The sequence below is a fragment of the Aotus nancymaae genome, unplaced genomic scaffold, assembly GCF_030222135.1.
Source record: "Aotus nancymaae isolate 86718 unplaced genomic scaffold, 86718_ANA_hifiasm-v0.15.2.pri h1tg000022l_1, whole genome shotgun sequence".
Classification (NCBI taxonomy): domain Eukaryota; kingdom Metazoa; phylum Chordata; class Mammalia; order Primates; family Aotidae; genus Aotus; species Aotus nancymaae.
In genome coordinates, this window is record NW_026988435.1 from 27,930,244 (window position 1) to 27,946,397 (window position 16,154).

The 16,154-nt window shown below is 35.0% G+C and overlaps 1 long non-coding RNA gene across 1 annotated transcript in view; it reads left to right on the forward strand.

Annotated features, from left to right (window-relative positions):
- The first annotated feature begins 293 nt into the window (after window positions 1–293).
- LOC135276358 (uncharacterized) overlaps window positions 294–16,154 on the forward strand; it is a 48,940-nt gene continuing 33,079 nt past the window's right edge. The window contains exon 1 of the long non-coding RNA XR_010343901.1: window positions 294–324. This is a non-coding gene — a long non-coding RNA (uncharacterized LOC135276358). The remainder of the gene's footprint in view (window positions 325–16,154) is intronic.

The window sequence follows — 16,154 nt, forward strand, 5'->3', positions numbered from 1 at the left end:
ACAAGGAAAACCAATAAAAGAATTCAATAAGTGACCTGCTCATTACATTGGCTCACCCCTTAATGGTCTTAGAAATCCATTTTTCTATATCAATCTATAGCATCCTCCACATCTGAGTCCAGTGCTACTTCTCCAGATGCGAATAGAATCAACACTCACTGATTTTCCTTAGGGTTCAAGTTGTTCTCTGGATTGTTGCTAAAGAAATCTATTACACTGACAGTGAATCATGTATGCTTCACAGAGAAAGGCAGCACGGCACTGAGAAGTAAGTCTGGACTGGAATCAGGAGACCTGGAACTTCCTGCCGGTCCTGCTACCATGGTGAATAATTCACTTCTATTTGCAAAGCTTTCTGAGTGACCTTTTTGTACTTACAAATTTCTCATCTGTAAAATAAAAGGATCTTTGGGAAAACTGACAGAGTTCTCACAGTGCTACAATTCTATGAATTTAACCTGGCTTACTTGATTTATAAAACAAGCAAAACCAGTGTAAAGCCATTAGGAATGACATTCCTAAATGTGATTCGTTAGGAAACCACAAATTATCTAAAGCAACGGTCAGTAAAACAACAACAACAAAAAAGCCTGAATTTTAAATTACAGTGTTCTATTATAAACAAAAATAATTGTATAGACCAAAAATACATAGCCAGGTTCAAAACATTACATTGAAAACCTTTAGTAATATCTTTCAAAACATTATACTAGGAGTCTACACATTTTCTTAGCACTTAAGGAAATGAGAATTAAATAAAACCTGAAAATCCATCAGTATCATGTATTGCTTCATGGGTTATCTGAATAATATAAACAATGAAGCAATAAATAATATTGGTTTTGAGTTTTAATCTTTCTTGCTAATGTTCTATATGAATACCAAATTTTCGCTTTAATTGTGAGATTATAACAATGTTCAATAGCTAATCAAAACTGATGTGTATATTTTTGGTTTCCTCTTAGATTTTATATTTAATGTGATTCTGTTTGTCTGGCAATGTTTCCATTATTTTGGCAGCTGGCAAAGTGGGTTGGTTATACAAAGCTTTTCTATTTTCCCTGTAACTTCCAACTTGTAGTAAACATAATTTTGCTTCACTTTAAAGGAGTTTTATGCAGAAGGTCATTTATTAGGTAACCACTTGTCTGTAAAAAAATCTTAATTATTCTATTTTTGACAAAGTGAGAAAGAGCATTGCAGTTAACTGTGGAGTAAGAAGCAAATCAGACTCCAATATAGACTCGGGAAAAAAAAAAATCTCTGTTAAAGAAAACAGTCAAATACATCTACACTTTGAGGGTTAAAAAGAAAAGCATTTCCACCAGCTATACTAAAGTTAAAAAACCATAGAGTTTATGATGTTTTTCCTTTAAAGTTAGAGAACAAATAATTTATGACTGCTACGGGGCTACTATTTTCATTTCAGTGGAATCTTAGTGCCCCCTACTGATACTCAAAAAATGTGAAATAATATTTTCTGGTTCTCTTTTTAGAGAAGTATTTTCTATTATAGCAACATGGAAATCCTCCAAAAGCATTGTTTTATTATCCTCACTTTTGTAAAGTTGTGAATGAAAGTGAGTTTAGGTTTTACCTTTAGGCAGATTTTTGGAAACTAGCTGAAGTTGCCAGTTAAATGCAAAGCACTATTTTTAAAGTTAGCTTATCTAGAGGGTTTGAATTGTTTCTGAACCATAAGGTAAACCACTGTTGTATTTTCTTTCATTCTTTCCTTTTGTACATTTAATGTTTGTCAAAGCAGTATAAAAATGAATTTAAATGTAATTATAGCCTTTTGGTAGCCTCTAGGACTATAGAGTTTTCAAAAACAAAACAGTCCATTGATTGATTTTTTTTCCACCTGTCATTCCTGCTTCCCAGAGGCAAGAGAGTTCAAGTCCTTTAGCTATATTCTTAAAAATCTGCCTTTTTATTTCAACAAAAATACCATGCTTATGCTTCTATTTCTCTCTCTCTCTTTTGTTGTTTTCAAAGTAGCCACTTCTTGTTGACACCCGACAATGAAAGACAAGAATTAAGCTTTGTACCAAAAATATACACACGCACATGGAGTCACATCCCTCACCACATATCACATACAACCTTAAAATATCAGTCGGAGCTGATACCTTATTATATAATAATTGCATATAATTTCTTATGTACATTTGCTTGTCCTGCAAACTGAAGTAGCCTTTAATCATTATCTTCTATATAGCCATCATTAAGTGCTAGCATATTATATTTCACGAATACATATTTATGCATAGAGATTTTTGCATATTAATAGCAATTATTCTTTGAAGTCAAAATAAAAGGATAGGGTTAATGTGTTTAGTGAATTTGCAGAGAGAAGACAGTATATCTATTTGCTGAACCCCAGACTGGATTCCAGAGAGCAGCTTAGTTTTTAGAATTCTGCCACTGGCTACCTGTGGAAACTTGGGTATATCATTTTACCTCTCCAGGCCTCCAATTTTCATCTGTAGAATAAAGACATTGGCCTATACTCTCTAAAGTTCTCTGACACATTTCTATTATGAAATATATGACATTATGTCAAATGTAGTATATTTGATTCTATTACATGCACGTAATATAGATTTAAAAATTTGAATAGGGAAACTCAAAGTGACCGATACTGCTTCTTTGTGTCTAATCCTACAATAGTAAAAAATAGTCTCTCCTGTGAGTCGGATTGTTTATATGCAGTGCATGCTTCATTTTACATTTTAAAAGCCTAGAAGTCTGCTTTCAAACTTTAACTTTTGTCCATTTATTCACTTGGGGTCATTATTAAAATGATGATTCTGATTCAGTGGATCTGAGAACAGGCCTGAGATATGGCTTTTCTAATAAGTTTTGCAGATCTCACTTAGAACAGCAATGACTTACAGTTTAATTTCAGCTGAACCCACATAGAGAACAAACCTGCAGAACTTCCTCCAGTGTGCAGACCGCCCGATTCCTCAACACAGCCAGAACTGTGTTGAAGAATTAGCTATTCTTACTAGGTACAGCAAATTATATAATGAGATTTTGTTACCGAGTATTAATGTTAAGTATAGTTCTTCAATTTATGTAGGTTGTATGGTAGAAATCACCAATGCCATTCCAATAGAATATATTTAGCTATGTATAATATTATCTTTCAAATCAATGGAGACCATTCTATTTATAAGCCCGTCATAGGACTCCAAGCCATCAAAGAAGATAAGATGCTCACAGAGCTGTGAATTTATAAGTTAGCAAAATGTGTCTATATTACCTGCAAAGCATTTTTAATTAGACTGTTAGTCTTTTTTTTTTAAGGTAATATTTGAATTCCTTGTCAGTCCAGACTTCACCACTATGTAGTGTATCCATGTGACAAAACTACACTTGTACCCCTTAAATTTATACAAATAAAAATAATAACAATTCATCTTTAAATCCTACCGTAAAAAAACTACATATATTGAAGAAATATACTTAACATTAATACTTTGGTGACAAAATGTCAGGACATAATTTGCTGTACCTAGTAAGGAAAACATTCTCATATAAATTATCTCATCCCAAAGAAATGGCCTCAGAAACAAAAACAAACAAACAGAAAAAGAATTCTGGCAGTTTCTCAAACACCTTTCACACTGCCAGAATGGTCACTGCAAACAATTTGTTCCAGCAGCACTCCTTCAGAAAGCACTGTGCTGCAAAAGTAAACTTCTTTCTGTAGTTTATCAGGAAAGACCATGAAATAGAGTACTTTTAATTATTTTTTTCAATTCAACCGACCTGCTTCTATGAGCACGTCCATAATTCATTGTACTTGACCTCTGCAACCTCATTTCACCACACCAGAGAAGGAAATAGGCCTCCACTATTTCCTGAAGAAACCAAGAGAATCAAAGTCAATTTCCTTTTGAATTCTTCTTCTAAGGCATCAGAAGAAGTAATCATCTTCTTACAATCCCTCCCCTAACCTCCTTTTTAATGTTGACCAGAAACCTGAATAAACTCACATTTGATCCCCCCCGCCCCCGCACCACACGAAATGCCTCTTCTCATTCAGAATCTAATGGACACTCTGACCTTCAGAAAGTAATCCTGATTAAATCAATTAAATATGTACCCTTCCCTGGAAAGTGTGCTAGCAAATGGTTGTTATTTTTTTTTAAATATATCTTCTCATGAAGAAGGAGAATGTGATTCACTCTTTTATTGAGTGTCCAGTAAGACACTGGGCCAACCTTGAAGATTGGGGAGTAAGAAAGATATACCATCCCTGACCCATCTGGAACTTATGGTCACACAATTCAAGAGTGGTCAAGCTCAGACTAAAATCAGAAGCCCCAGATGCTTGGCCTTTAACTTTGCTTCCTGACGCCAAATTACCTAACAAAATGTTATTCTAATATACTGAGTCTCAATTCTTGAGAGAGGTAGGATGAACTGTGGAGCCCTATAAAGTAACCTTTTACTCCCACAGCTCATCAAGGTTTAGGTTCAAGCTTCTGTATTTTTGTTGTTGTTGTTTTCTTGTTTTTTCCTTTTTGCTTTTGTTTTTGTTTTTGTTTGAGACGGAGTCTGGTCGCACTGTCGCCCTGGCTGGAGTACAACGGTGTGATCTCAGCTTACTGCAACCTCTTCCTCCCAGGTTCAAGCAATTCTCCTGCCTCAGCCTCTCCAGTAGCTGAGATTACAGGTGCCCGCCCCTATGCCTGGCTAAATTTTTGTACTTTTAGTACAGATGGGGTTTTACTATGTTGGCCAGGCTGGTCTTGAACTCCTGATCTCGTGCTCCCCTGCCTCGGCCTCCCAAAGTGCTAGGATTACAGGCATGAGCCACCACGCCTGGCATTCTATGTTTTTAAATGTTTGCAAAGGAGTTTCTTCAAGTAGGAGGTTTACATGTTACCAGCTGATGTTTTCTCCAGGTATTGTTTGTGCTATCACTTAGGTATTAAAAAAATGGTTTGAGGAAATTAAAACAAAAGTATGGTTTATAAAATAGCTTAACTAAAATTGTTGGCAGTCTGAAGTCAAAATGTTGTTGTCCATTTCTGTAATAGTGTAACTTATTGCTGAAAATACCTTTTCCATAAAATACCTAGTTGACTGTCATTCTTCTGTCTATTGTGTAAATTGAATACAATTATGGGAACAGCTCCAAACTATGTTCCAGATCTAAACTTGTATGTTTAGCCATAGAAAGATCAATGCTTACCCAAAATTAAAAGTCTAAACTATTTGTGAACCGAAGGTTTTCCAGGTTTAGGAAACTGTCAAAGTGGTAGATGGGAGTTTCATACTATTTTCTAGAAAGTTAGAGGAAAGAATGAGGTTTGTAGCCAACGCGTATTAATACAACCAGCTCTGATTCTAGTTGCTGTGGCATTGTATATATTCCCTTAAGTCCTTTAAGGATTTCAATCTCCAGGTTTATGTAAGTTAAGTCTCAAAGAGAATTTAATTGCAGATTATTTTATTTCATACATGTTGAAATTAATAAACAAATGTAGAGAAAATGTTACCTATAGATTACCAACATACTACACAAGAAATTGCCTAACATTATAGGTAGTTTAAATTATCAGGTTAAGAAAAGTGGAATTACAAAGCAATCTTTTGATTTTCTTCTAGTTTTTAATTTCTAGACAGAATTAGCTGGTTATTTTGTATAACATTAAATGTAATCCATATAATAAAGAATATTTCATTATTATTGAAAATTTTTGTTAAAGTTTAATTTTCAAACAAACACAGCGTATCAACATAGGGTGAGCCCTCTACCATAAAAGCATTATGGATTAGTTATTTAATCGTTGCCAGATCATTTCTTCAAGGATTTGAATCTAATTTTATTAGTTTTGAAAATCTAATTATATTGATAAAGTATATATATTTTATTTAATATGTCAAAAACATTTGAGGCATATTGAAGTATAACATCCATCACAAAGAAAAATATCTACTGTTCAATTAACAGAAAGTGGTTTAGAACATAGACCCAGACATAGGTCAGATAGATTTGGGTCAAATTTTAACTCAGCTTTGATCCTTCCTGGTATGCGTCTTTGGGTATGTTTCTTAATCATAACTCACTGCAGCCTTAAAGTTCTGAGCTCAAGCAGTTCTCCTACCTCAGCTTCCCCAGTAGCTGGGACTACAGGTGTGTGCCACCATGCCCAGCTGAGCCTTCACTTTCTATAAAGATAAGATTAACATCAATTAATTATAGGTATTATTTTAATCATTATTTTAAACAGTGGACTAGTTGGCATAAATTAATTATTATTTTGAAATAAATACCAATGATGATTTCAAGTACACCTTAGCATTAAAGCCTTTAAATGTTTATCCTCCTGTCCAGCCAGTAAGGGCTACTCACTTGATTACACCCAAGTCAGAGGTTCTGAGACTTGGAATGTGTTAGTTTTGGAATGTGTTTAATCCAATTTTTTAAAAAACACAGTTTATTTCTCAAAATTTTTAAATGATTTGTTTTCCTAGGTTGATAGACTTTATTAATTTTGACATTTAGTGTTTTTTTCCAGAATTCTTATTTTTAAATAGATATTATCTGCATAAAAATGTGTTTCCTGGCTTTTGGCTTTTCCGGAGTTAGAAGCTAATACACTTATACGTACTAGCCAGTAAGAAAGTCTAAAAAGACTATTCAAAAATAAGGAGCATGTCTCTTGACAAAATCAAATTTTAAAGGGGTTTGGAAAATTGGAAGGGGATTTGTAAAGCTGGCCTATTACTGGCTGCCACGTATGAGGGGCAGGCTATTATAGCATTCCTTAAGGAAAATCCCAAGTATTGCAATCAGGACTTGTCCATCAGTAGTAAAGATCGAATATTTTCAACTGGTGCTCACATATCCTAATACAATCTTAAACCCATTACAAATCTCAAGCAAGAAAATACAACATTTGTAGCATCTGAATATGAGTTTTATTAAGTAAAGGGCAGGCAACATTCAAAAATAATCTTGCCAAATTAAGTTTAAAGAACAACAAACAGGGAACCATGTTGGTATTACTGAAAAGTAAAATATTTATGTCGCTATGCCAATAGAGTATTCCATCCTGGCTGACAGAGGCCAGAATGACTTGCAAACCTGCCAAAAACTGGGAGATTGAGACAAAAGGACTAGGAGGAAAAAACAGTACGTAATCAGAAAATCTCATGAAGAATACTGAATTATACCTTGAGACTTTGCATCATAGAGCTCATAAAATGAAAAATGTACATTGATTTTTCTCTCAGCTGAGCTAGAGAGATACTATATCAAACATTTCTAAAAATAATACTTTCCACTGGTTTTATCCTATTAAACTGAGAATAAAGCAGTGTTTCAGTAAGGTTCTTGTAAACATACATTAAAGCTATTGCTTGTCAACAGAGCTATCAAGGAACTGAAAAAAAATTACAGCACTCCCCCTAAATTATTTACCATAATATCAACATTAACTAAAATTAACATAATGTAAAGTTGAAAGACAACTGGCATAAATAGGGCTAAAATGCCCAATCCATTGAATAATCTATTTTTCTCATAAATACAATATCATGATTCCTGGCCACTGAAATATTTATATTTTATAAGTATAATAAAATGTTGATAGTTTGGGTAAGACTTGAGAGGATTTTAAGAACTTTTATTTTTTATTTATTGTTTTTGAGACGGAGTCTCGCTCTGTCACCCAAACTGGAGTGCAGTGGCACGATCTCAGCTCACTGCAACCTCCGTCTCCTGGGTTCAATCAATTCTCCTACCTTAACCTCCTGAGTAGCTGGAAATACAGGTGCCTGCCACCAGGCCCAGCTAATTTTTGCATTTTTAGTAGAAAAGAGGTTTCACTACGTTGCCCAGGCTGGTCTCAAACTCCTGACCTCAGGTGATCCACCCTCCTGGGCCTCACAACGTGCTGGGATTACAGGTGTGAGCCACCATGCCAGGTCTATTTTTTTTCTTAATTAATCCTTCCTTCACCTTGAAAAGAAGAAAAACAACCAAAGGAGACACATTTCACAACAAAGCCAAAAAATAAACCATTTATTATAAGTACAATTCAAGTTATTTAACCTTAGCCAGATGTTCATATGCTTTATGCCAGTTATACCTTCATTAAAAGAGTAATATTAAGTTTTATAACATACTTCAAGCTGACCTATATTGTATATGATCAAAATATATAAGATGATTCAACCATTGGAAGAATGTAGATATCAGAGTGAAGCAAGTTAATGGATGCTACGGTGGGGCAAGAGGCTCTTCCAGCATCATTCCTTCCTAAAAGAAAATATTTCAAATATTTGTGTTTTAAAACTTCAACAGCTTTTGGCTCTGCATTGTTCTCAAAATTTCTCTCTTGATTTATGACCATTGAGATAATATTATATCAACAACACATTTTCTAATAAACAAACAAACAAAATAACATTTAGAGGAATTCCAAAATCTAGTTTGAGATTGTGGTGTAATTACAAAGATATGAGCAGTTACAGGATGAAAGAAGAGAGTTCTCTAAGAAAGTGATTGGATCTTTCAGCCAAATGAGTTGGGATAAAATTGTGGAGTCCTCATCTTTATCCATAAATGTGGAAATATCTGGCTACCCTGGCACTTAGCTTAGCAAGGTAAAGGAATACAAGGCTGGTAAATATACTGGACTTGAAAGCTTGAGAAGCAAAAACAAACAAATAGGATGAAATAATTATAAAGAAAACAATGTTTCATTTCCAATGCCTACCAATATAAAAATTATGAAATGAATAAAATATGAGATGTTTTGACAGAATAATCAACAATTAAAATGTGTTTTATCTTCTACTGTGCACGTAGTTTTTTTTTATTATTTTATTTTAATTTTTAAATTTTTATTCGGGGAGCAGTGGATGTGAGAGAGAATTGTGTACAGCAAGAAATAAAAGGGCACCCAACATACGGGTTGCTCCCAGCGGAATTATGCAAGAAAATAAACTGTGGAAAGAGTGGAATTATAAATACTTAAAAATACTTTTGCTTTTTCATTCTCGTTTTCCTATTTCTTCTGCCACCCGTTTCACCTCTCATAACAACGTCTTTATTAGCTTTTATTTTTATTACGTGCAACATAAGCTAGAGAAGAATAGTGCAAATGACTATGTGAATGAATAAAAAGATGTCTATATTTTGGCCAAGAGTGACATCATTCTCCATATTCCAATTGAATATGATTCCAAAGGTAGAGAGTAAAAAGAAGAGGAATGAGACTTAACTAAAGTATAAAATAAAAAGGAGATGTAAACTGTAGTTTCTGTTCAACAAACGCTGAAAATAGAATTTTTTAAACAAAATGTGAGGCATTTTATCATACAAGCCGTTTCTACTTTTGCCCAAACTCTATACATGACAGTCTAAAGCAAAAAGTGCACTTTAACTGTCACAGATTGGAAAATATTAAAAATGGAAATGTATATTCTAAAACTACCATTATATAGACTTACTGATATATAGTTAATATTTTGAATTCTCCACTTTACAACTAACATTGACTTAGTCATATTTGTATCTGTAAACTACACACTTGTTTTCAAATGAGTCTAATTTCAAAGCAAAACTATACTATCTTTCATATTGTGATTTTAGGAAGCAGTATAACTTAGTGGTGATTCCTAAAGGAGTTAAGGACAATTGAGCGGATACTTCAGTATCATACCACTTACTAGTTTGTACACACCTGTGCTGCAGGCTTCCTATCTATGAAAAAAGTAAGCTAGGTATGTAAGCTAAATAATACATGGATCAGGAACTGTCCTGAAAACAGAATATACAGCAATCAACAAGAAAGTCAATGTGCTTAGACTGGAAACCTAAATCATCATAAATGGATAAGGCAGCAAATAAAGGACCAAGATAAATTTTATGGTGTGGCATCTGTTATGAGATAAATAAGAAAGATAGTTTGTTAAGAGTGACTTAGTGTTTTTAATTGGGTGGTTCTGGAGTGCCTCAATGAGAAGGTGACAATTGTAATGTTCCTAAATGGTTATGGATTTTAGGGTCTAGGAAGACCTTTCTTGGTAGATGAAACATAACATAAAGGCTGTAGGGTATACATTTGTTTCATTGGTAGGAAGAGAAAGAAAGCTATGGTGGCCCAAGGAAATAAGTCATTAAGAAACTGATGAAAGATGACGTGATAGAAATTGCAGAAAAAAGAATGGTTCAGATAACAGAAGGCCTTGTACTCTGTGATGGATGCCATCCGCTTACCCTTTTTTATTCATTATCTTCTCTCTCTCTCACCTGCTGTATGCATCCAGAGAGGTAAACTGTATAAATTGCCACAACTGGTTGATTTATTTTCTGTTTTCCTGTTAGGTTTGGCAAATAGGTGACCCTAGAAGGATGTCCAGAGATCAAGAACAAAAAAGAGGTGTTGGTACCACTTCACTATGACTATGGTCTGAATATTTGTGTACCTACAAATTTATATGTTGAAATCCTAACACCCAGTATAATCATGTTAGAAGGTGTGGCCTTTGACATGTAATAAGGTTATGATGGTAGAGCCCTCATGAATGAGATTAGTGCCTTAGAAGCCTAAGAGACACTTCTCACCCCTTCCATCATGGGAGGGTCCAGCACTGTCTATGGACCAGAAAGTTGACCCTCATGAGAGACTGACTCTGCCAGCTTCTTGATCTTGAACTTCTCAGGCTCCAGAACTCTGAGAAATACATTTTGTGATGTATAAGCTACCCAGTGTTGGAATTCACTCAGGGTGGTTGGCAAAATATTAAGGGAAATATTAGGGAAAGTTATAAGATCTAGTTTCAAACATTTTGGAAGGCCAAAAGGTTTTCATACCTTGTAATAATGGAACAGGCTGAAGGCAGCCAGTTCTTATCTTAGAGCATTAGGTCATAGGGTAAAGATCAGGGATAATAGAAGCTTCCCTAGTTAAGTCTATTCATCTCACATTCCTTTGTGTCTACTCTAACAAACTTGTTTACTCATGTAACCTTTGAGCTGGGTGGCACTCTCAGGGACAGGTTAACCAGGGATATTATCAATTAATGGTGTTTGCTCTGGGCATCAGTACTTAAGCTTTAATATTTTAAAGAACTTTCTCTTAACTGTGTTAATCATCCACAAGTGTGTTTACTCAAAGCCTCTGTTATTAAATCTATACTGAATAAATAAAAAGAGCAACAGCTAGTGGGGGATTGGGTAGCTACAATCGCCCTCTAAGAGCAGCTGATGACCGCCCTAGCCCACTCGTTCACTGTACTCGGTGTGTGAGTGCATTATTCATCTGCAGTGGGGTCAGGGTATGCAGGACAGACCCCCGCAGGTGGTGATCAATGTCTCAACCCAGTATATGCTGTTTTGTTACAGAAGCCTGAATGGATCGAGACACATATTGAGTTACCCTGAAGCAACAGGATCCCTCTATAGAAGCCCCAATTCCCATGAGGTAGACCTGTCCAGACAGCTACTCTTTCTGAACACTAACCAATCACAGCCCTTCAGTTATAGGCTTGGTGAAGTCCCCCTACTGTTTTCAACCCTGAAGCCCTATACTACTCCCTGCTGGCTCACCCAAAGTCTGACTACATCTACAACATTAATTCCATTATTTAGTTATCTTTAATTTGCTAAGTTTGAATGGGCTCTCTATTTCCTGCTGGGACTCTATCTGATAAAAACACAATAGTAAGGATTTGGTCTAATTATAACATGCACATTACAGACAAAATGCCTCATATAATTATCACAATTAGAAAACTGAATGCATTCTCAATGACTCTATGAGAAATAATGCTACATTTGCCATCCTCTCTCTTGATCTCTTCACCAGTGACCAACCATGAACAGACCAGGAAATTGCATTTGTAGACTTGGAATAGCACAAACTTGAATACTTTCTAATAAATTGTCTGACTCTTCTCTGACATCCTGAATTCTGAAAAGGCAGAATGACATATCAGGAATACCACTGATACTAATGAGCAGGATGCAGGTAGTCTTAAGAAAATTTCCAGGCCAGGAGCAGTGGCTCACGCCTGGAATCCTAGCAATCTGGGAGGCCAAGGCGGGCTGATTGCTAGAGGTGAAGAGATTGAGACCAGCCTGGCAAACATGGTGAAATCCGGTCTCTACTAAAAATACAAAAATTAGCTGGTCATGGTGGTGCACGCCTGTAGTCCCAGCTACTTGGGGGATTGAGGCACCAGAATCACTTTAACCCGGGAGGTGGAGGTTGCAGTGAGCCAAGATTGCATCACTGCATTGCAACCTGGGTGATAGAGTAAGACTCTGTCTTAAAACAAAAAAATCCAATCCACAATCACCCAAAAAATCAAAGATGATAAAGAGGGAAAAATGCATAATCAATTTTGCTCTCATAAGAATCCCCTTAAAAAACTATATAAACAGGTAAAAAAGGCATTGATTGTCTGAAAAATTGGAAAGCATTTGCAAAATGAACCACTCACATGCTTGAATTTTTTTACAACTAAAGTATTGCTTGCTTTAAATCATTGTTGTCTTTGTTTTCTCTCCTAAAACCAAAAAATATTGAATATTGTAAGACAAAACATCAAATCTAAGTATATGCTGTTCATTTAAGAAAAATGCAAAATTTCTCTTGAGATGGCTCAGACCTGCTAGTTATTTTTTTAGCAAATAATATAAATAGGATGATATTCAATCCAAGTTTAGGATTAGTGCAAACATAGATAAAATGCTTGAGTTATTCTCCAAAGCTCTAGCAATTTTTCCCCATAAAACTACATCAACATAATACATTCTTTGTTTACACAAGTAAACAGAAGAGGCGGTTTGAACAAGACTCTGGTGATTTTGATCAGTATAAACACCCAGGAACTGAATTATCTGAATAACTGAGATCAAAATCTCCCTCTTCCTTTTACATCAGATTTGCATTTATTTATTTAGAACACATATGGCTGATGATTAAGGACACAAGATTTGGGGAAAGAGAAGTTTGAATTTTTTTTAACTAATTTGTGTCCAAAGGGTATATAAAGACTTAAACTTAGTTGACTATTTACCAGATAAGAGCATTCAGCACGGACTTAAGAATTGTAAATCTCAACACCACACAGAAGAAAGTTGACAATTATATAAGAAAATAAAATAATGCAGTATTTTTCACAATTATATAAGAAAAATAAAATAATTGCAGCATTTAAGTCTACATTTTCCAGTTGTTTTAAGGTAATACTATTTCTTTTCATAAAATGAGTTTCCATTTTCAATGAATTCAACAAAGCTGAAAGCAAAGCCAATGGAAGAATATGTCAGATACTGAGTTTATGAAAGATACCTTATTTGCTTTTGGAGGTGGTTGTAGATGTTTCTGGTTTAATTGGTATTGGGGGAAACAAGAAGGCTTAAGATATTTCATTCATTTAGAGGCTAAACAGACCTAGGCCCTAATATACTAACAAATCACATTTTTTCCATTTTTCCAAATGTTGATTAAAGTCTTGGAGAATAAATAAACAATATCATCAGCAGCAACAACCACCACAAAATATTTCCTTCTCATTTCTAACAGTTATGACTACACTAGGATTTCTCTGTTTATAAATCTTTCCTTTGAGCTAACAAGCAGTCTGATCACTCAGACTTAAACTTTACTTAAAAGTAAAGTCTTAAACTTTACTCATTTTTACTCAGCCATTGATTAATTGGTTCACTCAACAAATACAGTTGTGATATGCCTACTAAATGCCAGGGTAATACTAAATAATGAGGATATACAAACTTATAGCACGGAGACATGACTTCAACTATGGAGAGGGTTAACATTCTTTAATTATTAACTACTAGTAGGGTAGCAAGAAGAAAATAAAATTCAGCTGTTACTTTACAGTTACATTAGTGTTTTGAGTTATTTTTGATTAGAAATTTTAAAAATCATGAGGTATTTAATTGGAATTTTTATATTTAAACTAGTATTTACTAACATATTTCTACGAGTATTTTGTTTTTTTCACTAACGATAAAGAGGATCATTATAAACCAGAGGAATTCAGATGTCACAATGTTATTCCGAGGTTTGACTTACTGTAAAATTTTCTTACAGGACAGGTTTAAGTCAATTGCAGCCCTGTAGGGGGAGAGTCTTCCTTATTACAAAAGAAATTTGAGAAGGCTATTTTTTTTTTTCTGAGCAAGGGCACTGAGGGGACGTGTTCTCTTTCCGGGTCCACAAGGAGGGTAGTTTTAAGGGCAAGAACTTCCCAGTGCCATGCCCCCATCCCCTCATCCCATCTCTCTCTATTCGGGAGATTTAATGGTTTACATTTAAACTTTGCTAGCGTGGAAAGAATCTAAGAGTCAATTACCCCAGTGGAAGTTTAAAGAAACTCCTTCCATTGGCCAGAGGAACTTGGGGAGGTGGGAATTTCTCCCAGGATAAACTCACCTGCTCCTTCACCCACACCGGATTTCCAGCTCTCTGGAATCCCTTCCCACTAGTGGGAGCTCTCTTTCCCCTCCTGGATTTCCTCTCTGGGGTCCCCTTCCACCCAGTGTGGAAGCTGTCTTTACTGTCCTGAATTCCATGTTTCTGGATCCTCTCACTCAGTATGAGGGGAATTTTCCTTCTCTGGTTTTCTCCCTCTAGGAACCCTTCTCACTCAGTGTGAGAGCGGCTTTTCTTTCTCTCATTCGGCATGAGCACTATGTACTTTCTCTTATTTTTTTCTCTCTCTGCCTAAATAACTTTTCTGCAACACATTTGGGGTCTGGTATTTATTTCACAAGTGCACTGCGCCGTGGTGTCCTCTCTCATTCTTGAGAAAGTGATAGACCAAGAACCTGGAGAAACGTCTTCTCAGGGGAGCTGAGGGTTCCCCTGAACCCCTGAACCCCAACAGCACCAAAATACATATTTTGCTTACAAGTGGTAGGCTTGTAATTAGATCTCTTCTAAAATGAACTAAACTTGGACCTTCTTATTTTGGCTTTCTAAGTGTTCTCTAAATTAAATGTGTACTTTGATTTTTAATAATTTACTTCATTTTCTCTCAAGTCACTACTAGTGCTGATGATTAATGTTTTAGCAACTGATGATCCCTAATAACTGATTTTCTAAGTGAAATATTTTTTAAAAAATCTCACAACAAATTTTTAAAGTATAAAAGCAAAAATATTTCTGAAATATAGGCTCTTCCTTAGCTGCAGGGTATGTGTAATACTCACTAATCTTACTAATCTTATCTTGGTATGGCTTTAACTGTGTATAGATTAACTGTACTTTAATCTGCTTAGGTTCTGATTCTTATATCTTTCACTATCCTTCTGATACAAGTAAATAAGCTTAGGGTGCAAAGCTTACAGTGCTATCTCGAGATAGTAAATTAAGTAATAACTAATCAAAAGAAGAAGAAGGAAAAAGAGATAGATATGTCATTAGCATTGATTTTAACTAGCAATTCTGGACCACCATAGGTCAAAAAGTGAAATCTTGGAGAGAGGGATGTGGACCCTCCATTCTAGAACCATAGCAGAAAGTCGGATTCCGGGGGAAATGAATGAGAGCCCACTCTTCTAGGTAGTTCAACGGTAACTATAGTAGAACACCAGATAATCTATCCTCTTGCTTCCCTTATGTAAAGTTTCATACTCAAATCTAGATGCCCCACAAGATGCAACATCAGATCTGCATCTTGGATTATAGCCTCGTTTATTCTCATACTGATTCCATTCAGATTAATATCTTCTGTATGGATATTTCTATAATGATAAAAATATTGACTCTAGTAAAGAAGAAAATCAGATTTTTCATTAAATGATTAATACTACTAATAAAATATATATCTTTTATTTAAAGTTGTACATTAATGTTGATAAAATAGTTAACTTTTAATCTCCTTCCCCTGTCTCCACAAACCAAAAGCTATAGAAGGCTGAGGAGTTTAAATATGTCATTTTTAAACGCTAGTAAATGTTCCAGAATTTATTTATCAAAAGCTTTTGTTGTTTTGTGCATCACTTCACAGAAAAATTAACAGCATCAGAATTACTAAGTCAATAATTCTTGGTAGTATAAATGGATTTTTGCGGCAACTGTTATAAACTTACATAGGAAGGATTGCAGAAAGCTCGAAAAAAAACCAACACCAAATATATATAA